This window comes from Periplaneta americana, chromosome 13 (genome assembly GCF_040183065.1).
Source record: "Periplaneta americana isolate PAMFEO1 chromosome 13, P.americana_PAMFEO1_priV1, whole genome shotgun sequence".
NCBI classification, from domain to species: domain Eukaryota; kingdom Metazoa; phylum Arthropoda; class Insecta; order Blattodea; family Blattidae; genus Periplaneta; species Periplaneta americana.
In genome coordinates, this window is record NC_091129.1 from 108,476,279 (window position 1) to 108,498,924 (window position 22,646).

The following is a 22,646-nucleotide window of genomic DNA, read 5'->3' on the forward strand; positions in this document are numbered from 1 at the left end:
GCAGCAGCAGCAGCAGCAGCAGTAGTAGTAGTAGTAGTAGTAGTAGTAGTAGTGAGTTGATAATTGGGAAATAATTTCGAAACCTTCTTCTAGAAGGAGACATTGAACTCTTCTTCACCGCAATATGTATTCGATCGAATGCGGCAATACATAAGCCACTCGCTTAGTAATAAATTATTGGCATCCATTATTATAATATAATGAAAGACTTGTGAAATTGTGTTAAAAGTGTCATATGATGGGATTGATTGATGTAGCAAAAACAAATTGTTTTCATTTCCTATTAAAACTTAGAAATAATTGCTTTTAAGATGTGAAGTAACACAGGAGCGTGCTGCAAGAAAGGATAAGGAGGACGACAAGAGCGAGAATGAGGACGACGATCAGGAGGGGTAAGAGAAGCGATAACCATGAAGAACGCAACGATGACGTTTACATTAACGTGAGGACATAAACGTATGGCATGAACATAAAATTTGCCTTGCTATTTACCGTGCCAACAGAACTTTAGCGTCAAAACAAAATAATTGAAGAGTGGCATATAAAAATTAATGCTTCGGCGATGAAAGACGATGTAGCAGTCCAAATTATGTTTCTACATTAAAATAAAATATCTTATACAAATAATATACAGGGTGGATGGTAATCTCTGCACCAAAATTTAAGAGGTGATGTTAAATATAAGAAAACTTTTATTACACTTTTCCTTCGATGAAGCACCGTTAAGGAGGAAAAAAATAGTCTTTGTCCAATGTTTGCAGCGCTCTATTGCGGTAATGGCCCGAGAGAAATGGCTGATTGCTATACATGCAGATAGGTAAAAATAATCTGAACAGTTAATGTCTTGAATCTTTTTTTTTTCGCTTGCTTAGAGTTATTGCAGGATACGTGATGTTGCCAAATGCTTCATAGAAACATAATGATTTCCTCAAACGGTGGAAGTTGGAGAAAAAACGTATTTAGATTTTTTTTCAAATTTTCATTACCTATTACCAGTTTCATTTTGGCGTAGAGGTTACCATTCACCCTGTATAACCTGTAACGTTTACATTTCTCATAACTTGGAAACATACTAAGTTGTATGAATATTATTATACTTAGAACTTTCTTTCAGATTTCATTTTATAAGCTATTTGTTTCAATATATTTTCTTTTAACAAATTATTTATCTTTATATAGTTTGTGTTTTTGCCATAAAGATAAAGATCATTTTGAAACAACAAATAAATTCATTTTAGCGCGCTCTTTTATTCTTATGCAGTGCTATGTGTTTTTTTTTTTCCCCTCGAATCAAGTCAACGTGAACATGAAAGCACAGTCTAGTATATACAGTCACGAAGCTTGAGTTGTGAGGGTGCTAGGAACAATAGACTGTGCCGGTACTATTTCGTAATGTCTGTAATGAGGGGATAATAGCGATCCTAGTGGTGAGCAACTATCTATGGATGCATATTTACTACGCATTGAGCTTCGTGACTGTATATACTAGACTGTGATGAAAGCTTGGAGTTTCCAAACTTACGCGTTCTCTGTAACTTACATCTAGGCTATGTTGCCAACTTAGCGACTTTCAACTGTTTTCCGGTTGCAAATTCATTTTACTTTTCTGTTGCTTAAATAGGGATTTGGCGATTTTTCAGCACCCTCTAGCTTTGTCCATTGACAATAAGGAATCTAGTTACTTTTGAACTACGGTTTGGCGACTTTCTGTACACTTCAGTTGGAAACATTGTTTATAGTGTCATTTCGTGTACCGTAAAGATTGTTGTTGTTGTTGTTGTTGTTGTTGTTGTTGTTGTTGTTGTTGTTGTTGCTGTTGCTGCTGCTGCTGCTGCTGCTGCTGCTAACTTATTCTGAGACGTCCTGTCCAGAATGACTAGTGGATGAATGGTGACAAAACTCGAACTACACGGCTTTCACGTTTCCGATGGTCTGGCGTGAATCAACCAGCCATGCTGAAAACTGTTATTTCTCTCTAAAAAAAATTAGAGCCAATAAAAAAGAACAAAAACTAATGTTATATATCCTAATGTTTATCTGCTATTAAGCCCGCACCACATGGACCTGAACTCCACTCCCATTTTGACTTTTTCCCAAAACGTGGAAGCTTTGAGCGACGAAAAAAGGGACAGATTCCATCAGTACATTAAAAAAACAGACCAATGGTATCAAGCAAGATAGGATCCCCACATGATAAGAGACTACTGCTGGTTTCTGGTTAGAGAAAGTGGCACGGTCCACAAGAAAAAAAAAAGTAACTGCAAATGTTCCAATTTATAATACCTAAAAAAACTTGCAATGAAGACGTGTAGTGATCGTATGATTATAGATTTAGATACAATTTCTTTCTTCCTTGCCCGGTTTTTCGTCGAAAGGATCAAATGTTGACATTTCTGAGGATTTATTTCTAATCCCAGTTTTAGTAGCTCTTGCGAAAAGAGATTAAGATCCCTAAGATCGGATTAGGATGTCACCTTTTTTAGTTCATCGTTACGGAAAAGTGACCTATGCGTAAAACATCAGTCAGCTGACAGCATTTAGCGTAAATGCTAGCAAGCTGGGCAAAAACTCTCTAATGTTTCTGTTTATGTAAACCATTGAGAATAGATGCATTAAGTAGCCTAACCGTAAGCTTTTGTGTTCATGTTGCGTTTGCTTGTGAATGGGTCCTTATTTCATTTGAGATATGCTGAGAACGGCTTCTAAAACAATACTGTTAACTAAAGATGGTCCTTCCCCTTAAACCACATCACGAAATCGTCTTTTTACGAAAAACATCCTTCATTTCGGTACAAATGGGGGAGGGTCACCTTGGCGCACGCGGTATCAGACTTTCGCGTTTTCTATGTTTGTTCGATATTCTAGAAACAAAAATCTTGTTTTAAAGCAATGTTTTGGTCTGTGGGTTAGCTCCAATTTAAAATAATGCAAACTCCTTATTAGTATAGTCTTTTCTTGTTAGTCGAAAAAAAATTTGTCCAATATTCTTTTGAGAAGATTAACTTCGTATGTAGATGAAATTATTGGAGATCATCAGTGCATTTTAGGCGCAACAGATCGACTATTGATCAGATTTTTTTGTATTCGACAGATATTGGAGAAAAAATGGGAGTATAAGGGTACAGTAAATCAATTATTTATATATTTCAAAAAGGCATATGACTCGGTTAAGAGAGAAGTTTTATATAATATTCTTATTGAATTTGGTATTCCCAAGAAACTAGTTCGATTAATTAAAATGTGTCTCAGTGAAACTTACAGCAGAGTCAGTACAGGCCAGTTTCCATCTGATGCTTTTCAAATTCACTGCGGGCTAAAGCAAGGAGATGCACTATCACCTTTACTTTTTAACTTAGCTCTAGAATATGCCATTAGGAAAGTTCAGGATAACAGACAAGGTTGGAGTTGAACGGGTTACATCAGCTTCTCGTCTATGCGGATGACGTGAATATGTTAGGAGAAAATCCACAAACGATTAGGGATAACACGGAAATTTTACTTGAAGCAAGTAAAGCATTAGGTTTGGAAGTAAATCCCGAAAAGACAAAGTATATGATTGTGTCTCGTGACCACAAAATTGTACGAAATGGAAACATAAAAATTGGAGATTTATCCTTCGAAGAGGTGAAAAAATTCAAATATCTTGGAGCAACAGTAACAAATATAAATGACACTCGGGAGGAAATTAAACGCAAAATAAATATGGGAAATGCCTGCTATTATTCGGGTGAGAAGCTTTTGTCATCCAGTCTGATCTAAAAACACCTGAAATTTAGAATTTATAAAACAATTGTATTACTGGCTGTTCTGTATGGTGATGAAGCTTTGACTCTCACTTTGAGAGAGGAACAGAGGTTAAGGGTGTTTGAAAATAAAGTACTTAGGAAAATATTTGGGGCTAAGAGGGATGAAGTTACAGGAGAATGGAGGAAGTTACATAACGCAGAACTACACGCATTGTGTTCTTCACCTGACATAATTAGGAACATTAAATCCATACGTTTGAGATGGGCAGGGCATGTAGCACGTATGGGCGAATTCAGAAATGCATGTAGAATGTTAGTTGGGAGGCCGGAGGGAAAAAGACCTTTGAAGAGGCCGAGACGTAGATAGAAAGATAATATAAAAATGGATTTGAGGGCGGTGGGATATGATGGTAGAGACCGGATTCATCTTTCTCAGGATAGGAATCGATGGCGAGCTTATGTGAGAACGGTAATGAACCTTCGTGTTCTATAAAAGCCATTTGTAAGTAATAGCTTCCCACTCAACTCGCCTCTTTCTATTAGGGCTGTAAGCGTAAAGAACCTGTCTAAATGGTAGTTTACCTCCTAAGTGAACACAGATAGCAATTTGTTTGCATGGATACAGTTCAACTTATAGCGACCATGGTTAGTGTGACACTGACCACGATGATAGTCATTAAGAAGTAGATCCCTACAGTTTTCATCTGTATTAAACGTTAATGTGATTTGTTATTTTTTACAACGACACATTTTTAAGGAGGAACTAGTTTAGAGCGACATTTAGCAACAGAGTAAATTCTTTAAAAATGAATGTTCTACGTACAATTACCCAAACAAATATTGGGCCGTTGGAATATTCAGTCCCAGATATAAGATACTGCGCATGATCGAAGACTCAAATCACAGATCTACACAAGATAACACATAGGCCTAATTGAATTATTTAAATTCACTCTATTTGGTTTGCTGTTGGAACTCGTTTCGAAACTCACGTGACAAACTGAAAGAAAAATATTAATTTTGTAAATAATAGATACATACTGCAGAAATGTAATTTTATTTAATAGGAACCTAATTTACTTGGAATTAAATGGGTTTCGAAACGATACAGATAGAAAAGAGTTAGATAGGTAAGTAATTGAATGAAATTATTTAATCTTTGTTTCGTTTGTAACAAAGGAAAAGAACTGATCAGATGTGATTTGTGTTACTTTTATTTTTATTCTCTTCCTGTATCAGTGGGGTTGTGAAAACAGGCTTCAATTCAATTCACGGAAAACAACAGCTATGATATCACAAGGAACTGCAAAACCATGTTGCCGTTAATCAAAACAAAACGAGAAAATATACAATAAAATTAGTTTATCAGAAATCTAGCAGTTAAATGCAATACATAACTTAACAGACTGGTTTTTGCATCATGACCAACGTGGGAACTAAACTCAAGTGTGTTGAGAATTATTTATAGTTGCAAGTATCGAGTCCTTGTACTTGACTGGAGCAGCTGAAGCAGAGCTTGCATTGCTTCGAAAGGAGTCCACATAATGTGATGGTGCAATTTTACAGATGAAGGTTAGGAAACCGGCTCATTTCATAACAGCTGGACAGCCAGACCTTTTTACGATTTTATCAGATACACCAGTTGCATGAGTAATCAAAAATTTCAGATCTATATACTGTACATGGATAAAAAAATCTCAACAAGGAGCTCTAGAACAAGTTGTATGCGCTTCTGTGACGGCCAAGAAATCTACACACAGACGAACAAATTTTCATCTGAATGCTCCATCATTAGGCCGAGCTATTTGCAATTAAGGAGGCACTGATATAAACTGAACTTCCATAATTATAACTAAAGCCCGGATTTCTAAGCACAATCAAAAGTAAAATAAGCAAGCAAATAAGCTCGAAAAATGGTGAAAAAAGCAAAAACGAATACACGTGTTGTGCCCAAGGGTTATGATAAGCATCATAACTTTGTTATGACCATAAGCAATATATTTTCACTTTATTTGAAAGTAATAAAATCGTACTTATTAAAACATTCAAACAACTGTAAGTAAAATCAATAATTCAGTTCTTGTACTTTGCCTTAACTAGTTCATTTTGATACTTTAAAATTAACAGCAATTTTGATACTTCATAAATAATCGTTCAATTTCATTATTCTATATTTATCTGTTCTAATTTGATATCTTGTTAATAAACTTAGTAATAGTGAATATTTAAACTTGTGATTATTTCGAAAGCCTGAGATCACATTCTAAATAGGAATCTCTCCTATCCATAAGCAAGTACAGTATATAAATCATGTCAGAGAGTTAGGAAGTATAACGCAGTGTCTAATTCGTTGTGTTGTCTTGATAGTAGGATATAACTCGCGATTTTCTCGAAGATAAGCCATCCGCCCTTGTGGTGGCACGTGGCACGACAAAATTCTGGTGTCAGATGTGGCACAATACACGGAAACAGTAAAATAAGCACGAAAAATAGTGAAAATCACCAAAATAAGCAAAAACGAATACACGAAAATATGATGAAAATTATTTGCTTCTTAGAACTCTTATCTTACTGAAGGCTGTTGCAGTATACAAGGAAGGTCATCCTGAGATTTTCCTGTGTGAAGCTTCTGGGTCTGTCAGGGAAGAATGATTTGTACAGTGAAAATGTTCTTTCGACGTCGCATGACGTCACAGGCGCATGTAAAAAATACCACAGTTCTTCGGTGAATTCCTCTTCAATACCCGTTTCTTCACCAGAAAGTTTTTTAGAAATTTGACACAGTGTTTTGTAACCGGAATTTTTCTGTAATACCCGAGTATGTCGAACGCAATTTTTGCAACCCCATGTGTTTCTGAAGATAATGTTACCGAAATTTCGTCTATCAGAGAAAGTGAATGTTCCAAGGAATTATTTCGAGCTTCCAACTGTTTTAAAATTTCGAGTATTTTGGAGAAATGGTTATGGATGTATTGAATATTTTCTTGGATGCCGTTTTTAGCAAAACATTCGTGGGCTGTGGCAATCTGACTGCATCGTCTGCATTTAGGGAATTCAGAACATTTTTCACTTCTCTGAAATGCTCCGCGTAATATGGCATAGCCTGTAACACGTACTCCATCGAGTTCGACTGGCTGAAGAGGTAAAGACAAATTTGGAAGTTCATAAAATTTTTGAATTCTAATCGGTCACTTTATAAACACTTTCCTCACGCTGAAAACAAGAAGATCCACGTCTTTATACTGCCTAGTCGGAGAAGCTTGGCGGGAAATCCCAAAGTTCTCTCCTAATTAGAACTTCGCAGTATTTCACAACATCCTGCGTCATATCTAGCATTGCTTTCTTACGCATTCGACTAAAGTTATTTTTTTATTGGCCAATAAAAAAAAAGAGAATCAGTGATAAATGACGTCTAGGAGTGAAATGTGCACCTTTAAAATTACAGTTTTGGGTAAAATATGTTTTAATTAAAAATAGTAAAATAAGTAAGCAAAAACGTTTTCCTGCTAAATAAGCACATATAAGCACCAACAAACATAGTTAAAACTGCTTATCTAGGTGTGTCTTACCAAGTATAACCTTTCTGCTTACCTTTAAAAGTGTGGAAAAGAATATGCATTTTGCTTAGAAATCCGGCTTTAAATTTATAACTGAGGCTGTGGCTGGAGAAAGAGAACATAAGCCTGTGTGCCCTTTTTCCGCCCATCAGTTTAAGTGAATCGCCATGTTGTGTTCTATAATCTCTACAAGTTTTGTTGCAAAATATTAAGGCCATGGGTCAGGAATGCAGTCTAAAGGAAGTAGTGCACAGCCGTTTCCTGTATATTGTTATTATCTATGTGCTGTAGCCAAATACTGGTGAGTAGTAAATAAATAAATAAAATTTAACTACATAATTAATGCATAATTTGTAATTTCTGAACAATAAAAATACTCATTAGTGTTTTATGAAAATTATATATATATGATACATTAATTTTGAACTTAAAATTTATTTTACAGGATATGGAAATAGACTGTAACGAGGAACATTCAAAATATGAATCGTGCAATCATTCTGTGCAGACTGGTAGAAGAAAGGCTGTAAGAAGAGAGTCTAGAGTTAAGGAAAAAAAGAAAGATAGCAAGAAATTCTTTCGCATATTTAACATAACCTTGGAGGGGCAACTCGTGCTCACAAAGTGCTAAAGAAACCTTGAAAGAGAGAAAGACAGACGGAGCCAGCCGCAGCAGTTACAAGTTGTTTGTAGTTTCGCTGCAAAAGCAGTTCACTGCCGCGGTGCGCTCTGGCGGCTCATGCAGGTGGTCATGACATCTACTCCATATTGTCAACTAGGTTCGAATATGCCAATGAATTCTCCAGTTTTAAGTCTTTCTTGAAATTCAAAGGGCGGAATCTCATTGTGGCTAGACATGGTCACAATATTGTCGAAAAGTAACTGCCTAGTTCTAAACGAGTAAAGTCCTGCACCTATACTTCGTTCCATAATATTTGTCAGGAGACGTAAATATTGCCGGCAAAAGAGGGAAGGATAAATAATTACTATTCAACCAACGTCACATTTCAGGAGCGGAGGTAGACCGCCTCGGACCGGCTAACTTCAAGATTAGTCTGGAATGTGATCTCTGCCATTGGTTGAATAGCAATATATTATCTTTCCCCCTTCGTCTGCTGGTAATGTTTACATCGCCTGTCAGACATTATGAAACGCAGTACAGATCCGGTAGACCCAACAGGTCCCTACTGACCCGAGATCCCACTCCAACATGAACAATACGGATGTCAGAGCGTGTTTGTACTCTCGTGCTCCTTACGTCATTTCTTTGTTAGCACACGAAATCAGACCTGACTAAATCCGACCGACGCAGATCTTTGCAGAACACTCTCCTTACAGTCCAGACTTTTCTGCTGCAAATTTCCATTTTTTTTTTTTTTTTTTTTTTTTATTTGATGAAAAATATGATGGGAACCACATTTCCATCGGACTAAGTGGCGAAAAGTTGGTTCAACTCCAGGTCACAGGGATTCTATGATCTGGTGTCACGAATACACCGTGTCCGAAATGAAAACTACAAATAAAGAAATGAACTAATTAAATATCCATAAAAGTTGCATATGGCTAGCTTGCACTAAAATGTAGAGAAAGTCAACAAGTTTTTATGTCGTGAAATGGCGAACCTGTTATTCCTATTGTTGTGTATACTCAGATTGTTTTCCAAAATGGCTCCATTCACACCGCAAGAAAAAGTGCAGTGCTGTTATTGGTTAGCAGAGTTTAAGTTTCGGTTACAGTTCAGCGGAGATTTCGTGAAATATATGGCAGTGCAGCTCCTGATAGGCACACCATTGTTCAGTGGCACAAACATTTGCTAGAAAATGGAGACTTTCAGCGACATGGTGCGGCAACGTTTCACGTGTGTGGCTATGTTAATCCCTAAAATTGCAGGATCTGGGATTCTGAGAATCCTCATGTTATTTTTTAACATGAACGTAACTCTCCAAAGTTAAATGTTTGGTGTGTATTAACCAGTTCAGAAGTGATCGGACCTTTTTTCTTCACAGGTAACACAGTGAATGGTGCGGTATGTCTCGATTTGCTTGAAAATTTTGCACTACCCCAGATTCCAGAGAGGTTCACCTTCCAGCAAGACGGAGCTCCCCCTCATTATTGGGGACCAGTCGTTGAAACTTTACACAATCATTTCTCGGGACGATGGATTGGTCGTGGTGGTCCTATTACAGGCCCTCACGATCTCCTGATCTTACACCACTAGACTTTTTTCTGTGGGGATTCGTGAAAGACAGAGTCTACAACATGAGAGTGGATAACCTTCAAGTGTTACGTCAAAGGATTATCGTCACAGTAAGATCTGTAACTTCGCAGATGTTAAACAAAGCCTGGAGAGAGATTAAATACAGGTTAGATGTGTGTCGTGCTACTAGAGGGGGACATGTTGAGATTTACTGATGCTGACATAAACTTGTTGAGTTGATTAATATTTTCCCCTAATTTGTTTTTGTGTGTCATAATTAAGGAATAAATTATTTAGTATCTTTATCGGTAGGGTTCATTTCGGACACGGTGTACGTTAACCGTGGTGAGTATTACGCAGTAAGTTTAAATTTTTTTATCAGCGATGACCGGGTTTCATTTGAGCAATCTATTATATAGCTCTATACATAGGCCTATATGAAACAGAAGTAGAATAATTGTATTTAAATTAAATGATAATTCCCATACTGTGGGAAAGTTCAGTGACTATGGGTGGCTGGAGGAAGTGACTTTTAATAATACGCCATAGCTATAATGTTATTATAATATTAACAGTTGCTGCATGCATTTAGTAGGAAGAGGTCTCGACACCCGCTCATTCGCTTTTACTCGGAACTAACTCACAAAGGAACTTAAGGTAAGTTGTTCAATAGCAAATTTATTACTAAATTATAAGAAATCGCTTTCCTAATGTGTGTAAAATGCTCTGTAATTGCACTGAAATGAAAATGAAGTGGAGAATCATTATTACTAAATAAAACACAATAATGTATTGTTACACTGAAATACTAATTGCATATTTCTTTTGCAATATGAGACAATTCATGCGTACAGTCCCAGGAACAAAAAATTGGGCCGACTCTTGGAGCTCCTTACAGCATGATTCACACCACAACGATTTCACAACTGTTTTCAAGCCAATATTATTTGAATAGTATTTCAGGAAGGAATTTCACAACTAATGAAAGAAGCACGAAATTAATCTGAAAATAAGATCAAATAAATGCTTAAGAGTCATTATTAAACAAACACGAAAGAGTACAACAACCCCAATTACGACAATCGATCGCAAGCGTGCTTGCTCACAGACTATAAAGTTTAGGGATTCGGATACTATTGAGAAAAGATATCTTTTAATTAATTATGCAGGTTAATTTCGTTTAGAATCAGTCTATTTTACAGCACGATTAGCTATTATACAGGTCATGTTTAGTTTAAATAGATTTTGAATGAAATGTTACAATTCAGAAAACAAATCGTTGGAATCAAAATACATGCATCTAACTTGTGAATTATAAAGATTTCCATAGCACTTTCTTTACAGATAAAGCATTGATGATGTCATCAAAGTTAATTTGACGAAGCATACAAGTCGCTATTTCGTCTCATGAAATGAACGATATTCCCATTTGGAAGTCATACACTAACAAACTTCTGTTTCTCTGCATGGGACCATGGAACTTTTGATATATATGTGTGCAGACACATGAATTTAGCATATTTTTAAAGAATTAGAAGAATCTGTCGGGATTTGTAATATTATTCATGTTTTTTCAGACTCGATGCTAAGAAATATATTATTCAAACTTATTAATTGTTGAAACAAAATTGATTTTCGAAAGCCACGCTGTGGTTTATTTTTAAGCATTGATTTTGTTGGTTCGTTAAAAGTAAATTGAAAAATAATCTCCAACTCTTTGCAGAATAAACATTTCTTATCGAATTTTATAGTGCACATGCTGAAAAGTGATTAAGTAGTATTGTTGAGGATACTTATTGGAAAATGTAACTGGGAGTTGTGATTAGCAGCTATTCATAGCGATAAATAATAAACACACATCCAATAATGTATTCTTGTTTATACAAGCAGTTAAATTTAAGCAGTTTCATTAACGTGATATCGGCATTACAATATAACTACGCAGCTGCACACTTTCCTTTTACTCTCGCCACGACTACGACAATGCGATAACAAAACAATATCCAACTTCCCCAAGGTGTTCAAGAACAAAGTTCAAAAAATATTTACCAACAAAATTCACCCAAAAAAGGAAAGAAGAAAAGGAAGAGAAAGAGAGAGAAAATGCCGCTCCCCTGGGAATTGCCGCTCCAGGCAACTGCGTAGGTTGCCTAGGCTTAAATCCTGCTTGTTCTCAGGTCAAGAAATTACGTAAATTGCTTCCTGTTTACTTGAGCTATGGTACGTAAATTTCCTCCGCTTTACTTGAGAGAGTGAACGTGATTCCAGTTTGTAAATACACCACTGTAACAAACATTTCTCTTATTTTGTTTATTCTAATAGGGAGATCTTGGATGGTATTTCAAAATTAAGTTGGGTAACCTCTCTTTAGATATTATTTCGACATGTACTGTAATATCCATTTATTTCTTTAATAGTGGATTTTGTGAAGAACTGGTTTAACTTTAAGTTCCGATAATTGATAATATTTCTGTGTTTGTGATCTTGTCATGTGTATTTTCGTCGTTGTTCCTGCAATAACTCCTAGGTGAAAAATATGACATTTTTTAGTTGGAAGAAAAAACACGTTCATTCTTCTATTGTAGTAGTGCATAGGAGTTTGTGAATTCTTACATTTTCGAAAGAAAGAAATATACCTAATTACATATAGGAGATTTTATTATTTGCTGTATCACTATTTAAGTTATTTAATAGAGCAAAAATCTGAAAATAGATAAATATGTCATATAGGAGTTATTGCCGGAACAACGACGTTTTGCTGTCCGCTTCGTGAATTTCATTTCTGCTACAATGATTCAAGATTCATTTTTTTTCCATAGTCCAGATCTCACATCCATATAATAGTGTAGTATTGTCAAAGTGTTATATATTTTAAATCTGGTTTGTTTCTGCACTTGGGAAGATTTTAAAACCTTATTTATTACTCCGGTTATTTTTAAGAAATCTCATGGTCTTGGCAGTGATATCCTTTTCATTCTGATAAGATACTGGGCATCCCAGGTAATTAAAGGCAGTTTTATTTTGTTACTGAAAATGTTTACTCTATAATTCCCTGTAATTAATTATTCTTAATTTATACAGAGTGTAATGGGTAGAAGTGCCATTATTTTAACTGATATTATTCATGTCATAAGGAAGAAAAATGTCCTCACAATTTTTTTCCAATTCCAATATTTAACTAATTATTGAAGTTTTGCAACGCTGCTGGATGGAGAGGAGGGAGTTTACAAGTACACAGTACAGTTCAAGCGGCTACAGACATACCGATACAAAACAGATGCTCTCTTCTAATGTAGGAGAGGACCAAGACAATGCTGTTGTTTACATAAAACGAACAGCAAATACAAACTTTCAACCTCATTAATAGAACATTATGATAAATTTACATTTTATGTAAAGATATTGCTACATTTTTATTGTACGTCTTAAAAAATAATGGTTTTCTGCGCAAAATCACACGAATTTTTTTTCTAATGCAAAATTTTGAACTCTCCCGCTTTCGTAAAGCAGTATCATTTTTTAACAAATTTCTGGTTGTGTGATTGTCAAACGGGGTAAGAGACTTCTAGTTTCTAATAATCGTTGAGAAACTGCTACAAAAGTTCGCCGATTAGGTAACCTTATCTGAGGAAACGTTGACGGTACATCCTTCTTGCCTCACTTGAATTACGACGACTTTCTCCATAAATTAATAACATGTGATATTCCTAAACTGTAAATTACATTGTAAGTTGTTTATCGAATACCTGTACAGAACTGCCATCCGCTCGGCAGTAGATCTATGGACAGGGAGCTTGAACTCAGCTGACTCGTACTACCTGCTGAACACGTTGCCACGTCTCTCACGCCAGAATATTAACAATTTTAAGCATGCACTTTATTTAATTTCACGAAAACGTAATAGAACACACAAATATTTATTTAAACTAATATTAACTCTTTGCTATATATCTACCGATGTAATTGTTTTCGTAATTTTACTAACGATATTAGCAGCACAGTGCAACTAAAATAAGAAAAGAAATATCTCTTCTAGGAAAACTATCAAGTTTTGACCCTATGTTGTATGAACTTTTTCGATCTTGTAGACTTCCCGACGACTGTGAAAAAGTCGGCACTTATACCCTTACACCCTGTATATATAGGTTTTTTGTAATGTGTCATCTGAATCTGCTATCACGACTTGGTCATCTGCAATATCATTAGTCATCAGTCATAATTTTCTCAAATATAGGTCATTCATTATCTCGTGAAACCAAATGCATGGGTGAGCCGTAGCTTACAGTAGGAACCTTATGGTGAGGATAGAGGAGATAGCTACCTACAAGTAAAGGGTACATGAGAAAAACGATCAAAGTCACAATTCGCATGAGGGTAATGTCATCGTCCAATTCAGTAGGTCTATATTACTATATTACTGCAAAATTTATGTGTCTTTGTTATCAAAACTGGTAAAGTAGAATTATCACCACGGATACAGTCATCCTTTCCTACTTTTTCATTAGGAACAGCAATAAATTTTACAGCAGTACACCCAGATGGTGACATCACTCTTAAAAGAGTTGTGATTTTCATCGTTTTTCCCCTGTATCCTTCAAGTGGAAAGAAATGATGGAAGCTTTCCAGTCCACGTTTTCTTCCCCTTACGCGCATTTAGGTTTCACGAGACAACAAATGACCTATACTCTAAATCAGCCGTGGCGAAAATATGATCGTGCGCCGAGCCACTGTGTAACCTGCAACGTACATAGCACCTATGGAGGGAGGCGGACAACAGAAGGGGAAGTGAAGCAACTGTCTGACTGATTGACGGATTTTCATTTTCCTTACATCAAGCACTCAAATATAATTTTATACAGTATAAGATTACAAACTAATGTTTGGTACGTGTGACGAAGAAAGAAATGAATAAGAAAACATAGAACACATCATCACAACCTAAAATTAACTGTCTTCAGAATGTCTCTGCGACAGAGTTTCAAAATCAGGAATTATGTCACTTACTGCCAGTCATACTTGATCATGAAGGTATTTGTCTGTCAGTCGTGATCTAAATTTGATTTTTACTATTTTCATTGCCTCTAGACCTTGGAATCATACAAGGCTACTAACCCGGTCCACGGTAACCAGGGTAGACTCATGTCATAACTGACTACACGTGGATAATTCTTGGCAGGCGCGTCCTAGTCGCGGGGGTGGACACCGAATGGTGACTAAGTCCTGCCAAGGACCCGGTGACTCGGGGTATAACGAGTCCCCCTGCATAGGGTTACGTGTGAAGACTTCAACGGTCTGCAAGGCGGCATGACACCGGAAGGAATCATCCCGGCTTAAAGAGCGGAAGAAGCAACCCTCTCTGTAGGGGTTAGTACACAGAGGAGCAATGATCATTAGCTCAAAGATGGCAGCCCCATTATGATCTTACCCTGCGAGAGGTTGGTAACCTCTCCGGGGGACACCAATATTACTCAGATTCTCCAAACAGATACTCGCCGGACAGCTCATTCTACGACGACTTCGGCTCAGAAACGGAATAAACGATTTGGAATTGAAAGAATTTTTAAACTGGCTACATGGAACGCACGTGGTATAATACACAAAGAAATAGAACTGGAAAAAGAACTTTATGATCAGAATATTGACGTGGCAATAATATCAGAAACAAAGAAGAAAATGAAAGGCTCTGCAAATCTAAAGGATTATTATATGATATATAATGGAGTTCCCCAAGAATAAAGAGCTTCTGCTGGTGTTGCAATCTTTATTAAGAAATGCCTCAAAGGAAAGATCCACTCATATACTTTCATAAATGAACGGATCATTATGATTAGACTAAAAATTCAAAGAGGATATATGACAATTCTAGGTGTATACGCCCCAGAAGAAGGCAGAAACGAGGATTCTGAAGAATTCTATGAAACGTTACAGGAAACGCTAGACAAAACAAATAAAAACGACTATATAATAGTTGCAGGAGACCTAAATGCGAGAGTGGGCAACATCCCTGAAAGAAACATAATTGGGACAGAAGGAGAAGCTGTATTAAATAATAATGGATTGAAATTAAAAATGTTTGCACTCCACAATGAACTACGTGTAACGAACACATTCTTCAGACACAAAACAATACATAAGTATACTTGGTCAGCAAGGGGATCGTCATCAATAATAGATTATGTAATAGCAAACAAGAAAACTTGGCCAATGATACGGGATACTAGAGTTCTTAGAGGACCTGATATATCAACAGACCATTTCCTAGTAGTGTCCAAAATATCAATCTTTGAAAGATGGAAAAAGAATCCTAAAAAATTGAAAGCCACAGATATTCCAATGTTGTTTAAAGTACATCTGCTAAAGGAAGAAAGCATCTGTCGACTATATCAAACTAGATTACAGACATATATTAATGAACAGCCCAAAAGTAATAATATAAACTTAGAGTGGACAAATATAAAAGATGCAATAATAAAGCTGCAACAGAAGCACTTGGAGTGAGAAGTAAAAAATACAATACTAAAGGGTTACGAATATGGAATGAAGATATCGCAGAAGCAGTAAAAGAAAAGAAACAAGCATATTTGAAATTAATGGATTCACCAAATGACCAAGATAGGAAAATAGACTATAAAAGAAAATCTGCCATAGTGAAAAGGAAAGTAAGACAGATTAAAAGAAATAGTTGGGAGAAATATGTGAGTGAATTAGAAAATGACATCCAAGGAAGACAAGATAGAGCATACAAAATCATGAGATATTTAAATAGGGAGGATAAAGATATCTTACAAATAAATTCAATAACAGAAAAGGCATGGCTACAATATTATGAAAGTCTCTGGACTAATGACAATGATACACAAGTTACGGTAAATGCAGATCCCAATGTAGATCCAATTACTGAAGAAGAGATAGATGAAGCACTGGTACATTGTAAAAATAAGAAAACTCCTGGAGTTGATAGGATAAACACAGAATTGATCAAATATGCTCCTAATGCTGTTAAAACCAGAATTCTTGAGCTGTTGAATATGTGTTGGACAACAGGTTTTGTACCAGAAGAATGGAATATAGCACAAGTATGTCCTATTTATAAAAAGGGAGACAGAGTTAATTGTAATAACTATCGAGGGATAAGCCTTTTATGTTCCTGTTATAAGATTTATGCTAGAATAATAACAAAACGTGTAAAACCAATTGTAGAATCACTAATTTCGGAGAATCAACATGGATTCAGGAAAGGAAGGTCATGTGCCGATTGTATATTTATCATCACACAACTAATTGAAAAGCGACGAGAATTCAATCTTCCTACATATTTTGCCTTTATAGACTACGAAAAGGCTTTTGATAGAGTTGATCGTAACATACTATGGAAAGTACTGATGAATCGTGGAATCCCATCTCAACTAATTAGTGCTATACAGAGCCTTTACAAAAACAATAAAATAATGATTAAAATACCGAACAGTACAATCGAAATGGTAGAAATAAATCAGGCATTGCGACAAGGGTGTCCCCTCTCACCCACTATGTTTAATATATATATGGACGAAGTCATACAAATATGGATGACGAAGATTGAACATTTTACCATTAATAAGCTAAATTTTACAACATTATTTTATGCAGACGATCAAGTGATAATTAGTAGCAGTGAAAATGAACTACAGAAAGCAATTTTCAGATTGAATAAAGTAGCCATTGATTTTAATATGAAAATCTCAGCAGAAAAAACAAACTATGGCATTTGTAGGATCACAACCATTACGGGTGAAAATTGAATTAAATAATATAATTGTACAACAAGTAAATACATTCAAATATTTAGGCTGCAATGTGACTTACAAGGCAAACTCAGAGATTGAAACTAAAATCGATGTTTTTAATCATTTTTGCGGAACTCTACGACGAACATTGGGCAGAACAGTGAGGAAAGAAACTTTATTAAAATTTTACAAAATTATGGTTCTACCAGCATTCCTTTATGGCAGTGAGAGTTGGACATTAAGAAAAGATCAAGAACGTAGAATTGTAGCTAGCGAAATGAAGTTCTTAAGATATGTGGCAGGTTACACCTTGATAGATAAGAAGAGAAATGAAGATATAAGGAAGGAGCTAAAAATGGAAAGTTTAATCCAGACGATTAACAATTACAGAACTAACTGGATACAACATGTAGACCGAATGCCTGAAACACGCATAACAAAAGCTGCTCTACAGTACATGCCTAGAGGAAGAAGATCGCTGGGAAGACCTAGAAAGAGATGGCGAGATCAATTGTGAGGAGACGTAACAGGCCATTCGAGAGGCCTAATACTTGTTTGAAGATGATGATGATGACTATTTTCATTGTTGAAAATAATTTTTCACAAACGTAAGTTGTAGCAAACATGGCTTCAACAGAGCAAGCGAAAGAACGAAGCTTCGGATATTTAATTTTTTGGCAAAGATTTGAAAAGTTCAACATTTGTCAAGTCCTTACATCTAGCTTTCATTTAACATCACATTTAAACCTGTGAGCTAACCGCATTATTCGTACATCTGCTGAAAAAGGATCGACGTACAGAGATAATAATCTATACTAAATGGGGCATTCCATGTCAAATCAGCACAAAAAAGTGGACTTTTCAACCCGACCACCTCAGATTTTCATTAAATTTGGTAGGATGGTAAAGAATCTTAAGTTAAGTAATTATGTAAAATTTTAGCCCTCAATAATGCACGATATCCCTACAGCAATTCTGTCAATACGAGAAAAAATGTAAAAATGTCGCATACTATGTCAACAAAAATAATTCATAACTTCTCTTCTAATTGAGGTAGAATCTTAAACTTGGGCTTATTTTAAAGCCAAGGGATCATACGTTTCAATAAAAATAGGTTTGCATCAAAGTAATGAATTCTTTATTGAATAGTCACGTGAAACACATTTTAACATTGAATATCTATAATTGCGGGACATAAATTATTTCGCGAAAATTGTATGTTATAGAGGTAAGAGTATTCTCCCCTTGGTATAAGTTTCATTTTGGAAACGTTTCAGGAATATCAGTAAAAAAAATATATCAATGTATTGGTTTGTAGCACTTAACCCCGTCTTACACTAACATTGCATGCGCACCAGTTCCTACTTGTCTGATAATCTGCGTCATCGATCTGTCAGGCCGTCATGAGTGGCAGTTTATACAGTCTTCAATTTATACAAAACGTGCAATCTGTTTCAAGTGCAGTGTCGTTAGTTTTCGTAGTATGTGGTAGTTTTGTGCGATGTAATGGAGTCGCGTTTTAAGTTATAGGCCTATGTTTGCTGCAATCCCTTCAGAAATCAGGGCATTGTAATTAGAGGAAAAATTTAAGAAGTGTTATATCGTGGATGCTTCATGTATTTCCTGATTTAAAACAGGAACAAAAGGTGTGCGCTATGTGTCGCAAAGAAATAAAAATATAATATGATACTATTACGCAGAATCCTCATAATGACTCTAGTAATGGAGAATACGTCGACTCTACAGCAAATGTAAGTTCATTAAATACAAGTCTTTTTGACCAAGGTGTGTTCCTTATTAAACAAGAAAGGCTACAACAAGAGAAATATAAGAGACAGAAATTTGAAAATATTGTAAAAGACAAAGTCTTCGATATAAAGATGCCGAGGAACCAGGACCTTTCTGATTCTGAAATTTTGTCTTAGTTGCAGGAAAATTTTCAAAATTCAGTTAAATGTGAGAAAATCACCATTTTAACACTACTACCTAAAAGCTGCAGCGTAAATAATATAAAAAAGAGTTTCTTTCAGCTTTCGAATACATAATTCGGAAAGCCAAAGTCCTGGCAAAGGGAAAGGGAATTTTGTGTTCACCAAATCCGAAACCTGGAAAACCCATGCTCGCGGCTGTTGCCGGTAAAGTGAAAGAATTCTGTTGTTCTGACGAGATAAGCAGAATGATGCCTGGTAAGAAATATATGTTGTGATTAAAGAATCAGGGAGTAAATCACATGAGCAGAAATGAATTATATGCGGTGTTTAAAAATTCTAACCCTGACCAAGAAATTGTATTCTAGCTGGAGTTAGTGGACTATACTGTCTGTGTCTGTGTCCTATCAGAATGTAAAACTTATGCCGGAAGCAATTTATTAAAGTTTCAGGTCTACGTGGATTTCAAGAAAATTTTTCTTTATACTTTCCAACTTAACATTCCTTGGCTACTATGGTGTGCAATCCTCCTCATATAAATTGCTTGTTCAGGAAATGTACAGAATGTAATGAACCATTCAAAATAAGAGAGGGTTTAGAGAAATGTTTCGTATAAAACTGCAGTGAACCAGTGACCTACAAGCAGTGGATGACGACTGACCGATCAACGCTTGAGACTATAATGAAACCCACAGACAAATTTTTCGACTGTCTCTTGGAGAAACTTAGTGATTTACTGACTCACTTATTTATATCATCTGAACAAAGTAAGTTTCTACGTGATATGAAATCATTTCTGCAACCATGCCAGCTTGTTGTGTTAGGCGACTTCGCTGAAAACTATTATTTCATAATCCAAGATGAAATTCAGTCATATCACAGGACTAACGTGCAGACAACCATTCATACTTTCGCAATATATTATAACGAATCGTCATTCGATACAGTCTCTATTAAAAATCTGGTAATAATTTCACACTGTCCGAAATATGACACTACAGCTGTACATCTGTTTCAAAAATATCTAATGGAGTCATTAAAACAAACATCTGTAATTCACCACAAAAATTATGTATTTCTTCGATGGATTCTCTGCTCAGTATAAAAATTAGAAAAAATTTCCTGAACCTCACATTACATGAAGATGATTTTGGATTTCCAACAGAATTGCATTATTTTTGCATATCGCATGGCAAAAGAGCATGCGACGTTGTAGGTGGGACACTTAAAAGGTTTGCGGCTTGTGCTAGTTTGCAGAGACCATCCGATAAACAAATAACTACACCTAGGGAATTGTACGACTGGACAAGGCATCATCTCCCAAACATTAATAACGTTTATGTGACTAAAAAAGGCTATACTGAAGAGGAAAAAATGCTTGCTCTTCGATTTGCAAAATCCACCGCAGTGCCTGGAACACAATTAGTTTCATACAGTCCTGCTGTTTAGGATGGGTATTATACTTGCTAAGCAGTTTTAAAATGCAGTTGAAACAACGCAGCATCCTATCTGGAAAGATGATCAGGCTATTTCATCTCAGCAATGAAAGGTAAGCATTTCTTACAGAACTTCAGGTTTAACAAAATCCATGTGACAATAATTTATTTCAGGTAATAATTTTAAAAAATTCGAATTATGTACTACATGTTAAATTACATAGCGACATTCAAGAATATGATCAAATATAATTAAATACAACGAATGTGTGGGACATAATTATCGCGACTTATACGGTTAGCTTACGCTTGCTGTGACATAATAACTTTTATCTTTATAACTTATGAAGATTCCAAGTTGAAACTTATCAGTTCATTATATCATAATTGAGGCGTACTATATATTTTTTTCATTAAAATAGAACCCCCGCATTTTTAAATATGAATATATGAAAATTGTTTCACCATGTTTCTTTAGTGTAATTGAATACATGCAGAAAACAATATAAGTAATAAAAACTATCACATATTAAGAATGTATCACCCAATTTTTGTAAATTTATCTGGAGACGTTGTTGAGATATATAATTTTAATTGAAGCGGCGTGCTTACAAAAATGTGATTTTTCTTCATGTTTGAAACGCCACTGACAGAAAACGAAAAGCACAGGACATATGAAACTCGGCAGTTTTAGTTAGCGCGGCGGGTCAAACAAACCCTCAAATTTTGAAAGAAATCTGAGTCGGTCGGGTTGAGTGCCTTGTTGATTTGATATGGAATGACCTAATAATAAATCTGTAGACGAAATTGTTCTGGTAATTTTCGATTTTCCAAAAATAATTGGTCCTAACATATATAATTAACCACCCTGAAACCGAAAATCGCTTTTTTGAAATTTTTGTTTGTATGTCTGTCTGTCTGTATGTTTGTTTGTTACCTTTTCACGCGATAATGGCTGAACGGATTTCGATGAAAATTGGAATATAAATTAAGTTCGTTGTAACTTAGATTTTAGGTCATATGGCATTCAAATTACATTATTTAAAAGGGGGGTTATAAGGGGGCCTGAATTAAATAAATCGAAATATCTCGCTTATTATTGATTTTTGTGAAAAATATTACATAACAAACATTTCTTTAAAAATCATATCCGATAAGTTTTATTCTTTGAAAAATTTTGATAGGACTGATATTTAATGAGCTAAATGAGTTTTAAAATTAAAATAACTGTCATCTAAGGCGGTGTAATGAAATAAAGAACAAATGACTTCGTCTCTAAGGGGCCTTGGTCAACAACAATCGAAAGCTAAGAATCACAGCCTACAGAGAATGTTTCTGTGTTTGTATGAAGTAATATCGGAAGCTAAATTAACCGATTTGTGTAATTAATTATTATTTCACCATTGGAAAGTGTAGTTTCTCTATATGGACATAATGCTATAATTTTATTGCAGTAACCTCTGAGTGAATTGAGGACAGGTAAGATTAAAATAGCTTCTTATGCACAGGAAACTTGATTGGCTGTTCTGTATATTCGTTTCCTGCATTTCTTAAAATAATGTTTATCTCAGAGAATTAACGAACAACGAGAGTGTATTAATTTAGTATGCAGTAATAGTATGTTAGCTTAGCATTCCATTATTTTATAATCCAAATTTTAACTATGCTCAATTGAATCGTGTTAAAATACCTACATAAAGTACATATGCATTAAATGCAATGCAAAAAAAATTGGGTAATGAGCCAAGCAGGTTATGTTGCGCTGTTGTAAAAGTTGTTCCTCCTGAGATTCAAGAGCCCCCATAACAAATTAAAAACTTACTTATCGGCGTACATCCGTTATCAACACACTTTTTATATAATATAATATAATATAATATAATATAATATAATATAATATAATATAATATAATATAATATAATTTAAGTTATTTGAAGGGTTCAGAACCATAGTGGACCAAGCGCCATTTACTGAATACGTAGAAAACAAGGGTTAAAATTAAGTTATTACCATAA

The 22,646-nt window shown here is 35.3% G+C and overlaps 2 protein-coding genes across 2 annotated transcripts in view; one reads left to right on the forward strand and one right to left on the reverse strand.

Annotated features, from left to right (window-relative positions):
- LOC138712209 (acyl-CoA Delta-9 desaturase-like) overlaps positions 1–22,646 on the reverse strand; it is a 197,800-nt gene that overhangs the window by 143,301 nt on the left and 31,853 nt on the right. The window lies entirely within an intron of this gene.
- The window catches only part of LOC138712211 (acyl-CoA Delta-9 desaturase), a 66,337-nt gene continuing 53,767 nt past the window's right edge, over positions 10,077–22,646 (forward strand). Inside the window, exon 1 of the mRNA XM_069843739.1 lies at positions 10,077–10,157. The gene's annotated coding sequence lies outside the window, so the exon portion shown is untranslated. The remainder of the gene's footprint in view (positions 10,158–22,646) is intronic.